The sequence below is a fragment of the Myodes glareolus genome, chromosome 8 (genome assembly GCF_982192425.1).
Source record: "Myodes glareolus chromosome 8, mMyoGla1.1, whole genome shotgun sequence".
Classification (NCBI taxonomy): Eukaryota; Metazoa; Chordata; class Mammalia; order Rodentia; family Cricetidae; genus Myodes; species Myodes glareolus.
Window position 1 is genome coordinate 7549947 of NC_142033.1, and position 16072 is coordinate 7566018.

Consider the following 16072-nt stretch of genomic DNA (forward strand, 5'->3'; position numbering starts at 1 on the left):
TGTGAGATACCGACAGTAACGATGACTATGATAAAGGCACAGCCCAGCTCAACCGACTGAATCTAGGCCCTCACCTAAAAGTGAGTCTATGAGGAGTCAAAGCCCTAGGAGAACTCCTGCATTGCTGGTGGAGTGCAAACTGGTACAGAAGCTTTGAAAACCAGTATGGCAATTTCTCAGAAAATTAGAAAACAACCTGCCTCAAGGCACAGCAATACCACTTTAGTGTATATACCCAAAGGATTCTCAATCATACCACAAGGAAACATGCTCAACTATGTTCGTAGCAGCATTATTTGTAATAGCCCAAGCCTGGAAACAACCTAAGTGCCCATCTTCCGAAGAATGTATAAAGAAAATGTAGTACATTTACACAATGGAGTATTACCCTGAGAAAAAATAATGACATCTTGAAATTTGCTGGCAAATGGATGGATCCATAAAACACCATACTGAGTGAGGTAACCCAGACCCAGAAAGACAAATATAATATGTACTCACACATAAGTGGCTTTTTAGATATAAAACAACAACAACAAAAAGCTTACAACTCACACCCATAGAGAACCAAGACAACAAAGAGGTCCCTAAGAGAAACATAATATGGATCTAATCTACATGGGAAGTAGAAAAATATGATGCTGCTTACCCTCTACTGTTCTACACATAATGACCAGCATTTAAAAATTGCAAAACAAAAGCAATAGATAGAAAGGAAGGAAGAGAAGAGCAGTGGTAGGAAAGGGGAAGGAAAGACAGAGAAAGAGGGAGAAAAAGAGAAAGAAGAGGTAGGGATTAAAGGAGGAAACTAAAGATGAAAGGAGGGAGAGAGAAGAAAAAGGAGGGAAGGAAGAAAATAGAGACAGGGAGGTAAGAAAGAAGGAAAGGAGGAAGGGGTGAGAAAAATAATAGATGATGAGGGAGGGAAAGAGAGAGGGAAGGAAAGAAAGAGAGAGATGGGGGAGATAGGGAAAGAGAAAGAGTTGGTGAGGATATGGACAAACTTGAGCATCTGTTCAGTCCTGAAAATATATGTGGCTGCAACAGCCTATATAACCTATATAAAATAGTATGGGTTCCCCCTAGGCTTGTGATTCTTCTAGTCTCTGGTTCTTGGCCGATAGTGGTATATTATTTGTGTTTTAATAAATAAAGCTTGCCTGAAGGTCAGTGCAAAGCAACCACACTAGTCAGCCATACAGGTCAGGCAGTGTTTGCACACATCTTTAATCCCAGCAGCCACTTTAGTTAACCATAGAGGCTGGGCAGTGGTGCTGTACGCCTCTAATCCTGGAACTAGAGAGGAATATAAGTGTGGATGAGACTCTTTATCTTTCAGTCTGAAGATTTCACGGAGGTAAGAGTTCCTTAGTCGCTTGGCTAATTTTGTTTTTCTGAACTTCAGGTCGAACCCTGGTGTGGGATTCCCCTCTGTATGTTGTGAATACCATTGGTGAATAAAGAAACTGGCTTGGCCAGATAGGGTAGAACAGGGCTAGGTGGGGAAAACTAAACTGAATGCTGGGAGAAGGAAGGCAGAGTCAAAGAGAAGCCATGTAGCCCCTGCCGGAGACAGGTACCAGATGGAATTTTACCTGATAAGCCACGGCCACATGGCTATACACAGATCAATAGAAATAGATTAGTTTAGGATATGAGTTAGCCAGAAATATACTTAAGTTATTGGCCAAACAATATTGCAAATAATACGGTTTCTGTGTGATTATTTCAGGAGTCTGAGTGTCTGGGAAATGAACAAGCAACCTCTTACAAGAGAATCCCAATATCTGTCTCTGGGTTCTTATTACTCTTGCTACATTGGCCATTTTAGCAATTTCCAGTGTGTGTTGTATCACATGGAGTGGGCCATAAACCTAATCAGAATGTGATTGGTTACTCCCATAACAGTTGTGTCACTGCTACACCAAAATATCTTGTAAATATGTGACTGCTGTATGTCCCAGGGTTCATAGCCGAGTGATATTAATGATTACCTTTCTCCTCCTCTGATAGTTTGCAGAGCATCTTCCAGTATGATGAACACTGGTCAGTAGGTGCAAAGCTTTCAGTTGGGCACCAGTTGGACTCTCTCATGTTTAATGACATAAGTGTTGTTGCTAACAATAGGGCCTTTCCTTCAGGTTGTGGAAAGTAATCAATAGCATTGGCAACAGTTGTGATATTCCACAGACACCATGGGACACCTTTAACCAATGACTCAACAAGATGTAACCTCCTCACCCCCAAAACGGGAGGCTCTACTCGGTGGCATATGATGTCTTCTTGGGGCACCATCTCCTTTTCTATTTGGTGACTCTATTTAGAGTCCTTTCATATGTACATATTTTAGGGAGCTTCTGCAGTAGTAGGATTCCATATGGTTTTCAAATGGTCTTTAGTGTCCGGTGTTCTTCCCACATTACCTCCTTTACCCTTCTCTCCATGTTCTGCCCAATCTGATACTCCTATTCTAGCTTCCTCCTTATCCCTCCAGAAAACTCCATTCTCTTTCCTTTTTCGGTAGGTCCTCTCCTGTTCCTTTGCTAGCACAAAACATTTGTGTTTATTTAGATTGTAGCACACATATTGAAAGTTTAAAAGTAGTCACATATAAGAGAAAGCATACAATATAGGTCTTTGGGGGTCTGGGTTACCTTACTCAGGATGATTTTTTTTCTAACATATTCCATCTACCTGTGGATTTTATAATTTTATTTTTTAAAACAGCTGAATAATATTCCACATTCTCTTTATATGTGCACCAATTGGTAAACATCCATGCCATTCCAATTTATGGTTGTTACAAGTAGAATAGCAATTAATGTGGATAAGTAAGTACCACTGTAGTAAGATGTAGAGTCTTTGGGTACATGCCCAAGAGTGATACACCTGGATCTTGCGCTAGATCTATTTCTAGCTTCCTGAAAAACAAAAAACTACCCTACCAATTTCTATAATGGATGTACAAGTTCTCTCCCTCCCACGAGCAATGAACAACTGTTCCTCTTTTTCTGTATCCTTGTCGGCAGGTCTATCATGTTTTATTGATCTCAACCATTCTTTCTGGTGTAAGATGAAATCTCAAAGTAGTCTTAAGTTGCATTTCCTGACGTGTGGGGATGTTGACCGTTTCTTTAACTGTTTCTCAGTCACTGGTGTTTCATCTTTTGAGGATTCTTTGTTTAGTTGCTCTGTACCTCACTTGTAGTTGGGTTATTTGTTTACTTGATATCCTGCGGTTTTTGTTGTCGTTGTTGTTTGTATAGTCTAGATACTAACCATCTACCTAATGTGTGAAGATCTTTGACCATTCTGTAGTCTGTCACTTTTTCTGAAAGTGTCCTTTGCCATATAGAGCTTTTCAGCTTTATGAGGTTTCATTTATTAATTGATGGTCTTACTGTCTGTGTTATCAATGTTCTGTTCAGAAAGTCTTTTCTGTGAGATTATGTTCAAGACTAGTTTACATGTTGTATTCTTTCAGATTCAGGGTACATGGTCTTATGTTGAGACCCATAATCCATTTGGAGTTGAATTTTGTACAGGACAATAGATACGAAACTATTTCCACTCTTCCGCATTCAGTCATACAGTTAAACCAGCACCGTTTGTTAAAGATGCTGCTTTTCCTCAGTCTTTGGCTTGTTTATCAAAAATTGGGTGGCCATGAATGGGTGTGAATTTATGTCTGGGACTGCAGTTTAATTCCATTGATCAACAAGGTTTTTTATGACAATAGCATGCGGCTGTCTTTTATTATATTTCTGTGGTACAACTTAAAATCTGAGATGATGATACTTCCAACAGGTCTTTTATTATACAGGATAGTTTTAGCTATTCTGTGGTTTTGCATTTCTTATGAGGCTAAAAAGTTGTCTGTTCAAATTTCATAAATATCTGTGTTGAAATTTTGATGGTGATCGATTGAATATGTTGATCACTTTTTGGTTGGATGCTGATTTTCACTATATTAATCCTACTGATACATGTGCCCGAGAGATTTTTCCATTTTCTGGTATCTTCTTTAATTCTTTCTTCAATGTCCTATATAAGTCTTTCACTTGCATGGTTAGAAATTTTCCATGTTTTAGGCTTGTGCGAAAGGCATCATTGCACATGTGTTTCTCAGTGTGGCAACTGTACATAGGAAGGCTAATAATTTTCGTGTGCTAATCTGTACACTGAGACTTTGCTGAACAAGGCTTTTCAGCTATAGATGCTCCTCTAGTGGAGTTTTCGGGTCATATCAGCTGCAAATAAAGATGCTTTGATTTTTGTTCTTTCCCATTTTATCTCCTTGATATCCTTTGGTTGTCTTATTGCTCCCACTGAGACCTCAAGTATTACATTTAATACATTTGGAGAGAGTGGACATCTCTGTCTTATTCCTGACTTTAGTGGAAATGCTTTTGAGTCTCTCTCCATTTGGGGACTGCTGTAGTTGTCTATGTTGAGGTTTTTCCCTTGTATCCCTAGTCTCTCCTGGATTTTTATCATGAAGGGATAACAGATTTTATCAAAAATAACTTTTGTGAATCTAATGGGACAAACATGTGGTGTCTGTCTTTCAGTCTATTTATGTGGCTGATTGCATTCATTGATTCACTTATGTAGAATCATCCCTGAATCTCTGTAATGGAGCCAAGTGATCATTGTAGATGATGTTTTTGATAAATTCTTTTATTTAGTTTGTAAGTATTTTACTGGAGATTTTTTTATCTATATTTATAAGGGAAATTTATCTCTATAATTTTTATTAGCTCTTTGTTTACTTTTGGTATCAGGATAAAAATAAGTAGACCATATTCCCTCAGTGTCTGCTTGATGGATTAATTTGAGGAGTGTTGGTCTTAATCCTCTGAAGGTGCTGCAGACTTCTATGCTGAATCCATCTGGTCCTGCTATATTGGGGCGGGGGGGGCAAGGGTGAGACTTTTAATGACTTGCTTCTCTCTCACTGGGGGTTATGAGTCTGTTTAATTTGTTTACTTTATTTTACTTTAGTAGCTCATATATCTATCAAGAAATTTATTTATTTTAGGTTTTCCAGTTTGGTGAAGTACAGAATTTTAAAGTATATATTTATGATTCTCTGGATTTCCTCACTGTCGGTTATGATTTAATTTTTCATTTCTAACATCATTAATTGGTATCTCTCTCTACCTTTTAGTTGATTTGGCTAAGGGTTTGCCAATCTTGTTTGTTTTCTCAAAGAATCAACACTTCACTTTATTGATTCTTTGTATATTTTGTTTGTTTGTTTCTATTCCAACACTGAGGAATGGAGAAAGTCTGGGAAGAAAGGGGGACAGAAAAGTAAGGGGTTCCTGAGTTTTCCTCAAAAAATGGAAGCCCCGGGGTGGGGTGTTGCTCCTACAGGAGGGTTTTAGTAGGACTAAGGGTAAGTCTGGAGAGAGCAAAGAAGACTGGAACACAGCAGGAATAGTGAAAATCACCCCCTGCATCTCAGTTCAGTGTAGTCAGAGGCTGCTTGTTTGTTGCTGGCTGCCCAGACCCAAAATAATCACACAGAAACTGAATTAATTAAAACACCGCTTAGTCTTAACTTAAGCATATTGCTAGCTTATATCTTAAATTAACCCATTTCTATTATTTTATATTTTACCATGAGGCTCGTGGTTTACCATAAAGTTCCTGGGCATCTGTCTCCTTCAGTGGCTTCAAGGCTTCTCCCTGACTCCGACTACTCTCTCTTTACATCTGTGTTCGGATTTCTTCCTGGCTTTACTCTGTTAAGCCATTGGCAGCTTCTTTATTAACCAATGGCAATCAAGCATATTCACGGTATACAGAAGGGAATCCCACATTATTCCAGTGCTGCCACTGTTGCTGCTTGTGGTGACTGACACAAAGCATGGAGAAGGGCTGGAAGAGAAGGCGGAGAAGATCCATGGGAAAGTGCTGGGGAAACCCTGGGTCTGAACCAAGATTCAGAATCACTAATTTTTCTTGAAACCTCAAGTTTTATCATTAGCAAGATATTACCAGTTGCACAAGCCAAGCTGCAGTTCATTTGCTTTTTAAAAACAAACATGTCTGAAGGTCAATCCTGGATAATCACACTTTGACTGCAACTTTTCCTTTAGGTTGAGGTTTTTCTGTAGGAAAAACATGGCTATTTAGCAATTCTTCAGAAAAATTAGGTAGTTCATGCATAAAATTATATTTTACCAAATGCAACATAAAAGAGAAGTATTAAAATAATAAAACTATAAAATTGATGGCTGTCATTGCTTCATTGAGGTACTGTAGTGAGACTGGGCATGTGTAGTGAAGCCTTCAGCTCTAGCTTGCCATGCAATTTGCCATCACGGCTTTTGCCAGATACTTTTCCCCATCAGTGATCTTCAGTATTCATCAGTCGATTTAAAAATATCCTGATATCCCCGGTGAAATGATTTTGCATTCACGGGCCCCCTTAACACAGGTGTTAGAGAATCTGGGCATTTAAACAGACGATGGTAGAGCATCACCAAGGCAGCTCCGCTTTCCTCCACTCCTGAAAGTCAAGGCATGCATGACGAGCTGACAATCCACTCCTCTAAAGTTCAGCCATCTTTCCGTGCATCTTATTTTGGGTGGTGACACTATAGTCATGTCACCAGGGCCGTGTAGCGCGGGAAGTGAAAGTAGCTGCAGAAATAGCAACAGGAAGTGTTTGCCCTGCCACTCTCCTCTGCTGATACCCATTCATCCTGTCAATTTACCGACGTAAGAGCCCTTGTGTTTATTTCATCTGTCACTGCATCCTACTTTCTGCAATTATGTTGTCATGGTACAGCTCCCTAATAATCCCTTGTCCACAACAGTACCTCACACACTAATAACTTACCTTCATTTAATCTGCATGGCACCCTCCTTCATGATAAACATTTGATGCTATCAGAATGTTTTTTCTATACTTCAAATTCTTTTCCATGGTCTGTTGGCTTTTGAGAAACACCACAGAAATGTACCCAGCCCTTCCTAGTTGCTGCTTGACTACAATTATGCTTTAATATTCGACTCAGCTCACTGATATACACATACATATACTGCCCACCAGCTCGAGGACATTCCAGATCTGGCCACCTTGGACACTCACTCAGCACATTCTTACTGATCCCTGAAGATTCATCTCATTAACAGCCTCCTCCAAAGAGAATTAATTATTTACTCTAGAGACTAAGAACAAGCAAAAGTCAACCACGAATCCAAAAGCAGGGTGAGACCTTCCCAAAGAACACACTCAAATTTTGGTTCTTTCACCATGTAAGTACCAGACTGAAGTATTAAAAGCTGATAACATTTTTATGCATAAGTCTAATATCTTAGTTTTTCATAATACATAATAATTATTATTATCACCATCACCATTATAGAACCTAGCATAATAGATAGGTTCTCGACAGAAATGCCCTAATTTTTTAAAGTAATGCTTATTAGAATGCCAAATCTCCTAATATCTTGATTTAACTTTGTATAAAGCCTCATTCTAAAATAACATAACTCAGAGTATATAAACCTTCAGTGTAGTATGAAAGATAATTTCCATCTTGATCACAAATAAACCATATACACTGCTAACGCCGGATTTAAAAAGACATGAGCTGTTGATGCAGAGTCACCCAGCAAGGAAGACCTCTGGACGGAAAAGGGCCATCCATCAAACGCTGTCAAGACCCTTCAGTGTCACGGTCTCAAATCTCTTAAGAGAATGAAGTCTGTCTGCTTTGCTTAAGCAAATTCTTTTTTTCTGTAGTTAATGGTTGTGTCAAAGAAACAGTCAATCAGCTGTTTCTTTGAGGGGGGCAGTGTGGGTTTCCAAGCCAGATGAGGGATCGGACATCTCTCAAATAGCAGGGCAGGAGTGAAACTGCTCTCCTCTCAACCAGGTTGAGCCTACTCATCTCCATGGAGACAAAGGCCACATCATGATAAAAATCAGTTAAGCCCCTATCCACCCCGCAACTGGCTCCTCATGAATCATGTGACTGGCATTCTGCTAATCTGACATGCACTTGGGGAGCCTTTGCCCCTCCTGCAGCACTTTCTCCCTTGACCTTTCTCCTTCTCTCCCACGAGTTCTCCCACTTCAATAAGGGAACTAGTCTCCCAGGTAGTTCATACCTGGTGTACTCCCCACTGCCCAAGATCCTGCTGCCTGCCTCCTCCAGGTTCTGGGACTGCCAGTGCCCAAAGCTGATTGGAGTTGGGGGGCACATGAGAAAGACGCTAGAATGGCAGTGATAGTTGGACACTAAATAGGGTGGAGTCCTCTACAGAATCCCCACAGATTGGGATCCTGAGCTGCTGGGCGGAAACGGGTTCCCTGGTAGAGTAGTTGCCAACGCTTCCCTCCCTGGTAACCAATCACTGTCTTAACTTCCCTGCATTATCTCTTACCACCAGCCCCAGCACCACCACATCCAGTCAGGCCGGATTCCTTTCCATTATATGGGCATAACCCTGACTTGGTTTCTCTTCTGTTACTGTCTACTTGAAAAAATATTTATTTATTTATTTATTGACTAATTGATTGATAGAATCAAGCTGTAGGCAAGCCTTGCAGTATTTTTTTAAATTAGTGATTGATGGAGAAGGACCAGCTTAAGTTCTATTTAAAGCACACACACACACACACACACACACACACACACACACACATACACACACACATACACACACACACACACACATACACACACACATACACACACACATACACACACACACACACACACACACACACACACACACACACGAAGAGCAAGCCAGTGAGCAGCACCCCTCCATGGCCTCTTCATCAGTTCTTGCCTCCAGCTTCTTATCCAGTTTGAGTTCCCAATTTTGCTTTCCCCAGTGTACTGTGATTCCGGATTAAGCCAAATAAGCCCTTTCCTTCCGGTGCCGATTTTAGTCATTGTGTTTTGTCACAGCCATAGCAACCCTAGAATCCTAGCCAAAGTGGCAAGCATTCCCACCCTGTTTAATAGAATCAAGACGCTGTCCCACAGATATCCCAAGACAGCCATTCACAAGTGCTGCACAATCAGCACTAAGTAGTATGCCCCCCAAACACCACGTCCATCTCCACATTGCACAGCCTGCATACTGCCTCCTGAATCCTACTTACCCATGTTCAAGGAAGGCTCAGGCTTCATGCTGTTTGAATATTCTGTTTAGCATGTACACACAGGTAAAATCAACTGTGTCCATCCCTTGTTCTATGAGCATCCCGTGCACATATGACATCTACTGAAGAAGTGCAGTAGGCAGTATAGTACGCAGTTGGCTTATTATAGGAAATAAGCTCATTAAAATTTAGCTTTTAAAAACCTCATGGTAGTAGTAAAGAGTAATATACATTTTATGTATATATTGAATCTTAAAACAACTGATGAACTACACATTTCTCATTGTCTAATTATCTCAAGTGAGAAAGGTAATTAGCACCCAGTGTTCAAAAGGATTTCTAAGACTATTCATTGCTAGTTTATTCTAAAAGAAATAAGCCAAATCAAATCTAAATAGACACATTTGTAACCTGTGTGACCCGGGAAAAGTATCTGCCAGAGGACCATGTGTTAAAGACGCAGTCACTGGCTTCTCAGTCACTAACTGACAGAACCTTGGAGAGGCTCACTGGGAAGGAAGTGGGTGGCAGGAGGTGTGCCCTGAAAGAATGCCAGACTCCCTTCCCTGTCCTGTCAAGTACCAGGTGCCTCCATCACGTACTGCCTCATCACACGCACCACAACAGCGGAGCAGCTGATCCTAGGATGAAATCTCTGAACCCCTGGGTCACAACAAGCCTTATTTCTTCTGTCTGAGCCTATTGACTCTAACACTGGGTTACAGTAACACACAGCTGAGTCAAACACAAGTGACAGATCCGTGGACTATGAGAATGAATGTGGCCAACTTTACAGTTACTACCTGGTCCCTGAGAAAATCTGCCTCGTATTATGGTCTGTAATAGGTAGCTAAAAGGGAACCCTTCAATCCTTCAAAACAATGCCCTTGTTTTATAGACTAATAAATGAAACTTTTCTAGTACTTAAAAACCACATTTTTAGAAAAAGAAAGTAGCTAGATAGAAACTGTGGGTTTTTCAACTGTATTTTCTCTGTCTTCCCCCAGTAAACATTTAAGAAAGCGTTTGCCAGGCTATGGCAATGGCTCCGTTGCATGCAATGAGAGCTGGGGGGCTCACGTTTGATCCCCAGAATATATTCAAACTGTTGAATGTGGTGGCACATGCTATTAATCCCAGTTCAGGGTGAGCAAAGGCAGGCTTGTCACTGGAGTTTACCCTCCAGCCAGCCCAGCTGATGACAAGTTCAAAGCCAATGAGAAAGCCTAAGTCAAAAACAATATGGGTGGCATCTGAGAAACGGTGCTTAAAGTTGACACATGGATTCTATGTGCACATACACATATGTGTACATGTGCATCTGGACACGCACACACACACACACACAGTTCACTTGCACATACATGCTTACACACCTACAAAGGAAGCTTTTAATAAGGGGATTATTTCTCTTATAGTGCTATAAGTTGTAATATCTACATCTTCACATCATTTTTTTATGCCCAAATTCCCTCCTCACAGACACATCTCTACTTTTGCTTTCAAGGACATAAGCTACACTAAAGCAAGGACACAGGAAGGAGAAAACAAGGCTGAAGGCAGGAAAGAAAAACATGCATTTAAAAAAGGAAACTTACATCTTGCCTTTCCCACGTCCACGGGCAATGCCAGCCCCAAATGTGAAGATAAAAAGCAGACCCCTTCTGTGTCCTTCCAGTCTCTTCGTCCTTTCCTGAACTTTCCCATCTGAAAGACTTTAGAATGAGTCAGCTGGCATCCATAGCCATGTGGATCTAAGGCTTGCTGTGGGGTGGCAGGCTCTGGGCTCTACAGGTGAAAATTCCATCTACTGCTCTGTCGGGAAGCTTGGGTGCATTCACCATAGAGTGTGGTTGACATGCTGAAGGCAAAGGAAGGGAGCAGATCTACTTCAGACACAAGTCCATGACAGGCACAAGCTGAAGAGAAAGAAAGTTGCTTTGCTGAGGTATGGTGGTGCTTGACTGTAACCCTAGAATTTGGGAGGCTGGGGCAGGAGGATCTGGAGTCGAAAGGCAGACTAAAATACTGAATGAATGTGAGAAACCAGCCTAGGACATCTGAGATCCTGTCTGAAAAAAAAATGTAAAATGAAAAAGGACGAATTCTTTTTTTTTCAAAGTTTATTAAATTATAAAAGTTTCCATTTCCGCCCCTCCTCCCAACATCCTCCCACTCCCCCCACTCCCTCTCCTCCTCCCTCTCCATCCCTAAGAGCAGTCAGGGTTTCCTGCCCTGTGGGAAATTCAAGTTCCTCCCCCCTCCCTCCAGGTCCAGGAAGGTGAGTATCCAAACAGACTGGATCCCCAAAATCTAGTATATGCAGAGGAAATAAGTCCCAGTGTCATTTTCAATGGCTTTTCAGAAAGACTTCGGGCCAGCCACACCCAGAGAATCCGGCCACATTCAGAGACTCTGGTTGGATCACGTGCTCGTTCAGTCCCAGTCCAACTGGCCTTGGTGAACTCTCCTTAGATCAGTCCCCTTGTATCAGTGGGTGATCGCACCCCTCGCGGTCCTGATTTACTTTTTCATGTTCTTCCTCCTTCTGCTCCTCATTTGGACCTTGGGAGGCTCAGTCCGGTGCTCCAATGTGGGTCTCCGTCTGTATCGGCATCCATCGTCGGATGAAGGTTCCCTCTGGTCTTGCCTTCTTTGCTCACATTCTCTTTCCTTCTGCTTCTCGTTTGGACCTAGGGAGTTAAGTCCAGTGTTCCAATGTGGGTCTCTGTCTCTATCTCCATCCATCGCCAGATAAAGGTTCTGGCCCTCTTGTCTATTTCCAATCTCCAGGAGGATAACTACATGATTTTCTTCGGGTTCATAGCAGCACTATTTGTAATAGCCAGAACATGGAAACAACCTAGGTGCCCCTCAATAGAAGAATGGTTAAAGAAGGTGTGGAACATATATACATTAGAGTTTTACTCAGCGGTAAAAAACAATGACATCTTGAATTTTGCATGCAAATGGATGGACATAGAAAACGCTTTACTGAGTGAGAGAAGCCAGACCCAAAAAGAGGAACATGGTATGTACTCACTCATAAGTGGATTCTAGCCATAATTAAAGGTCTTTGAGCCTATTATTCGTGATCCTAGAGAAACTAAAAAAGGACAAATTCTTGCTCTTGCTTGCTCCTAAGTGATATTTGCTGAGGACGTAAAGAAAGAAATAGAAGGAAAGCGAGGGCCAAAGCGGGTGGGAGGAGTAGAAATTCTTCAGGGACAAAATAAGGTGCATTTTTAAAAATTTTACAAGACAGGGTTTTTCTGTGTAGTCCTAGCTGTCCTGGAACTCACTTTGTAGACCAGAATGGCCTCAAACTCACAGGGATCCACCTGCTTCAGCATTATGTAAGAGATATTTAGGGGAAACTAAAGAGATGTGAATATCCTGTCTGGGTCAACACATACTACAGGAATTCAGGAAGAGAGGAAAAAACCAATCCCAGTGGGAGACCATCAATATTTGTTACAGTAATGTTGGCATGTTTGAAGGTTAATACTGTCAACCTGACAGGATCTATAACCACTCTGAAAATAAACCTCTAGGCATGTCCATGAGGGATTATCTGAATTAGGTTAACTGGGATAAGAAGGCCTACGATAACTCTGGGAAGCACTGTTCAATGAGATGGGGTTCTGAATGGAATAAGACAGAAGAAAGCAGACTTTAATATCATCATTCATCTCTCTCCACTTCCTGTGTATATGTGTGATATGACCAGCTGTCATCTTTTTCTACTTCCTGTGTGTGTATTTGATGTGACAGTTGTCATCTCTCTCTACTTCCTGTCTGTGTATGTGATGTCACCAGCGGTCATCTCTCTCCACTTCCTGTGTGTGCATGTGATGTGACCAGCTGCCTCAATCATCTGCCACCCTGACTTTCTCACAATGGAGAATCATACCACAGATCTTGAGCTAACATCAACCTTCTTTCCTTGGGTTTCTCATGTACTTTGCCATAGCAATGGTACATTTAACTAACACTGTATGCAAGCATACCTAATCTTGGGTTGAACTCCATTTCAGTCCTTTGTCTATCTATATTACAGGAAGTAAGACCTTTCCCATCTCCAACCTCTACCTGTAATGTAACCATAGTGACATTGTAACCATTTGGGTGGTAGCCCTTATCAAGTACCCCTGAAATTTAGTGACATAAACATTAAACACGTAGCAAATGGGTTTGCTGAGTGCCGGGTGCGAGACGAGCCAGAGTAACAAAATGGACAAAAGCAAATAGTTTATTAAAATATTCTTCAAACAAACAACAAAATTTCTGAACACTGAATCCTTCTTGGGTTTACAGAAGTCCCACCCTGATCAGTAGCGCATGGAAGAGGCTGATATTCCTAGAATTCCCACTTCATCTCCTCTGTGGGGAATTTACAGCACTCCTAAGTGGGGATTTGGGGAAGAGTTAATTTGTCTGATCCTGGTTACCCCAGGCTGGCTGCTCAAAGCTAAAGTTGAATAATTACAGAAAATGGCAAGAATTGAAAGCTGGAGTCAACCAACCCCTGAAGCATAATAAAAACTCAAAGCAAATATTAGGATTCAACCTCAAGATCCAGACAGCAAAGCAGTCAGCCACTGACTCTTACCTCGACCTCAGTTCGAAAATGCCAATACTACCTCCAGGAATCTCAGACCAAGACTGTGTCTGAGAGCTGTTTTCTCCCATTTTATAATCCTCTCTAGTTCTGGGATTAAAGGTGTGTCACATTGGGATTAAAGGCATGCAACATCCAGTGTCTATGGCAACTAGTGTTGCTAGTGGGATTAAAGGTGTGCGTTACCACTGCTTGGCTGTAAGGCTGACCAGTGTGGCTGTTTTACTTTTCTGATCCCCAGACAAGCTTTATTTATTAAAATACAATTGAAATGCCACTATGAACCCCACTAGATGCTGAGGTGGTAGTCAGAGTCACAGAGCACAGATATACAGAGCCACCACCCATACTGTGGTCCCAGTCCCGGTCCGGTCCGTGGCGATGGCCCACGCTGAAGGTCTGTGATCCATCCTTTTCTGGTGTCTTGGATTCAGCTAGCCCAGGAGCTGATTTGGTCCAAGCAGCCACTTTGTAGTTTGATGAGCATTGCTATTGGAATCGGATTGTTGCCACAAAGTGGCAGAACAAGCCACTCCATCCTCAAACTGCTCCTAATACTGTCGAGCTCCTGTTGATGAGGGCAGGATTGTGAGTGCCCAGGCCGCTCATCACTGTTTTCTCACTAGGGCTCAGTGAACCCTCCCCTTTAGACAACGTTTTTATGCTGACTGAACCTTTCTCTGCAGATCCTAAAAAGGCAAGAAGACCTGGCCCAGTGAGAAAATACGAAGCTGGTGCCTGATGTTTTCCTTGACACTTCTGCCTAAGAGACTTTCCAATGGCGTTAAACTCAGAGGGAAAAGAAGGTGGTATTTTCCAATTATTAGCCTCAAGCTTGTGCCTGCACGGAACTGTTTCTACGCCCTGCCTGTCTTCCCTTAACAGTCTCTTCTAAAGACATGACCATTGGTTAATTAGCTCCATCTTTCGCTATTTTTTTTTCTTATTAAGTCAACTCATTTTAGCAGTGCATGGCTAACCATCTCTTCTTGCAATTTTGTTTCAAGAAATAACTGAAGTTTCATGCTGATTTGTAAGTGCTGAGGAACACAACCAAAACCTCTCGAAGAGCAAACATGAGAAATCTACTCAGTGTTTGGAAAGGGCATAGACTATTCACCATCACTCGACTCATAAACACAAGAATCACTCCTCTCCGGTGGCACATACCTTTAGTCACAGCACTTAGGAGGCAGAAGACCTCGGAAAGTTAGCAGCCAACCTCATCTATGTAGCCAGTTCTAGACCAGTTAGAGCTATACAGTGAGAGCCTGTCTAAAAACAAACAACAAACAAACAAAACACATTTTCCAACTTAGGAGAAAACAATTATAAATAGATGACAAACTATTAAGGATACAAAAAAAATAGTCATGTTAAGTGTCTTAGTTACTGTTCTGCTGCTGTGAGAAGACACCATGACCAAGACAACTTATGAGCAAAAATTTACTTGGGGGTTAAATTATCATTGCATGTTGAGAAAGTCCCATGATACCTTAATAATTTTCTCACTTTTGGGGGTAATCCAAATAAAACATACATATCTAAAGATTCAACACTAACATCCACAGATGAAAAAAAAACATGCTTTGTTGTTTTTTTTAAAAATTTGGTCTGGGTTACCTCACTCAGAATGACGGCGTCTTTTCCATCTATTTATCTGTATATTTCAAGTTTCTTTTTTTTCAAAGTTTATTAAATTATGAAAGTTTCCATTTCCGCCCCTCCTCCCAACACCTTCCCACTCCCCCCTCCCCCTCCTCCTCCCTCTCCATCCCTAAGAGCAGTCAGGGCTTCCAGCCCTGTGGGAAGTTCAAGCTCCTCCCCCCTCCCTCAAGTTTCTTAAAGGTTAAATGATATTCCATTGTATAAATATGCCACATTTTCGTTACCCATTAATCAGTTGGTGGGCATCTAGGCTGTTTCCATTTCCTGGTATTGTGGAAAGAACAGCAGTGAACACTGATGAGCAGGTATCTTTAGACTAGCATACTGAGTTCTCTGCGGGTGCACCTAACAGGTGTATGGCTGGGCCCTATGGTAGATCTATTTTTAGCTCTTTTAGGAACCTTGATTCCTGTAGTGGCTGCACCAGTTTGTATTTCCACCACTGATGGATAAGTGTTCCTTTCTCCTCACATCCATGCAGACATTTTTAACATATTTTTAAACCTTAGCCATTCTGACTATGGTCAGATGAAATCTCAAAGAAGTTTTCCTCTGAATTTTCTCTAGTGGCTAAAATATTGAACATTTTTCAGTATTTTTCAACCATTTGCATTACATCATTGAGAATTCTGTTTAGTTCTAGTCCT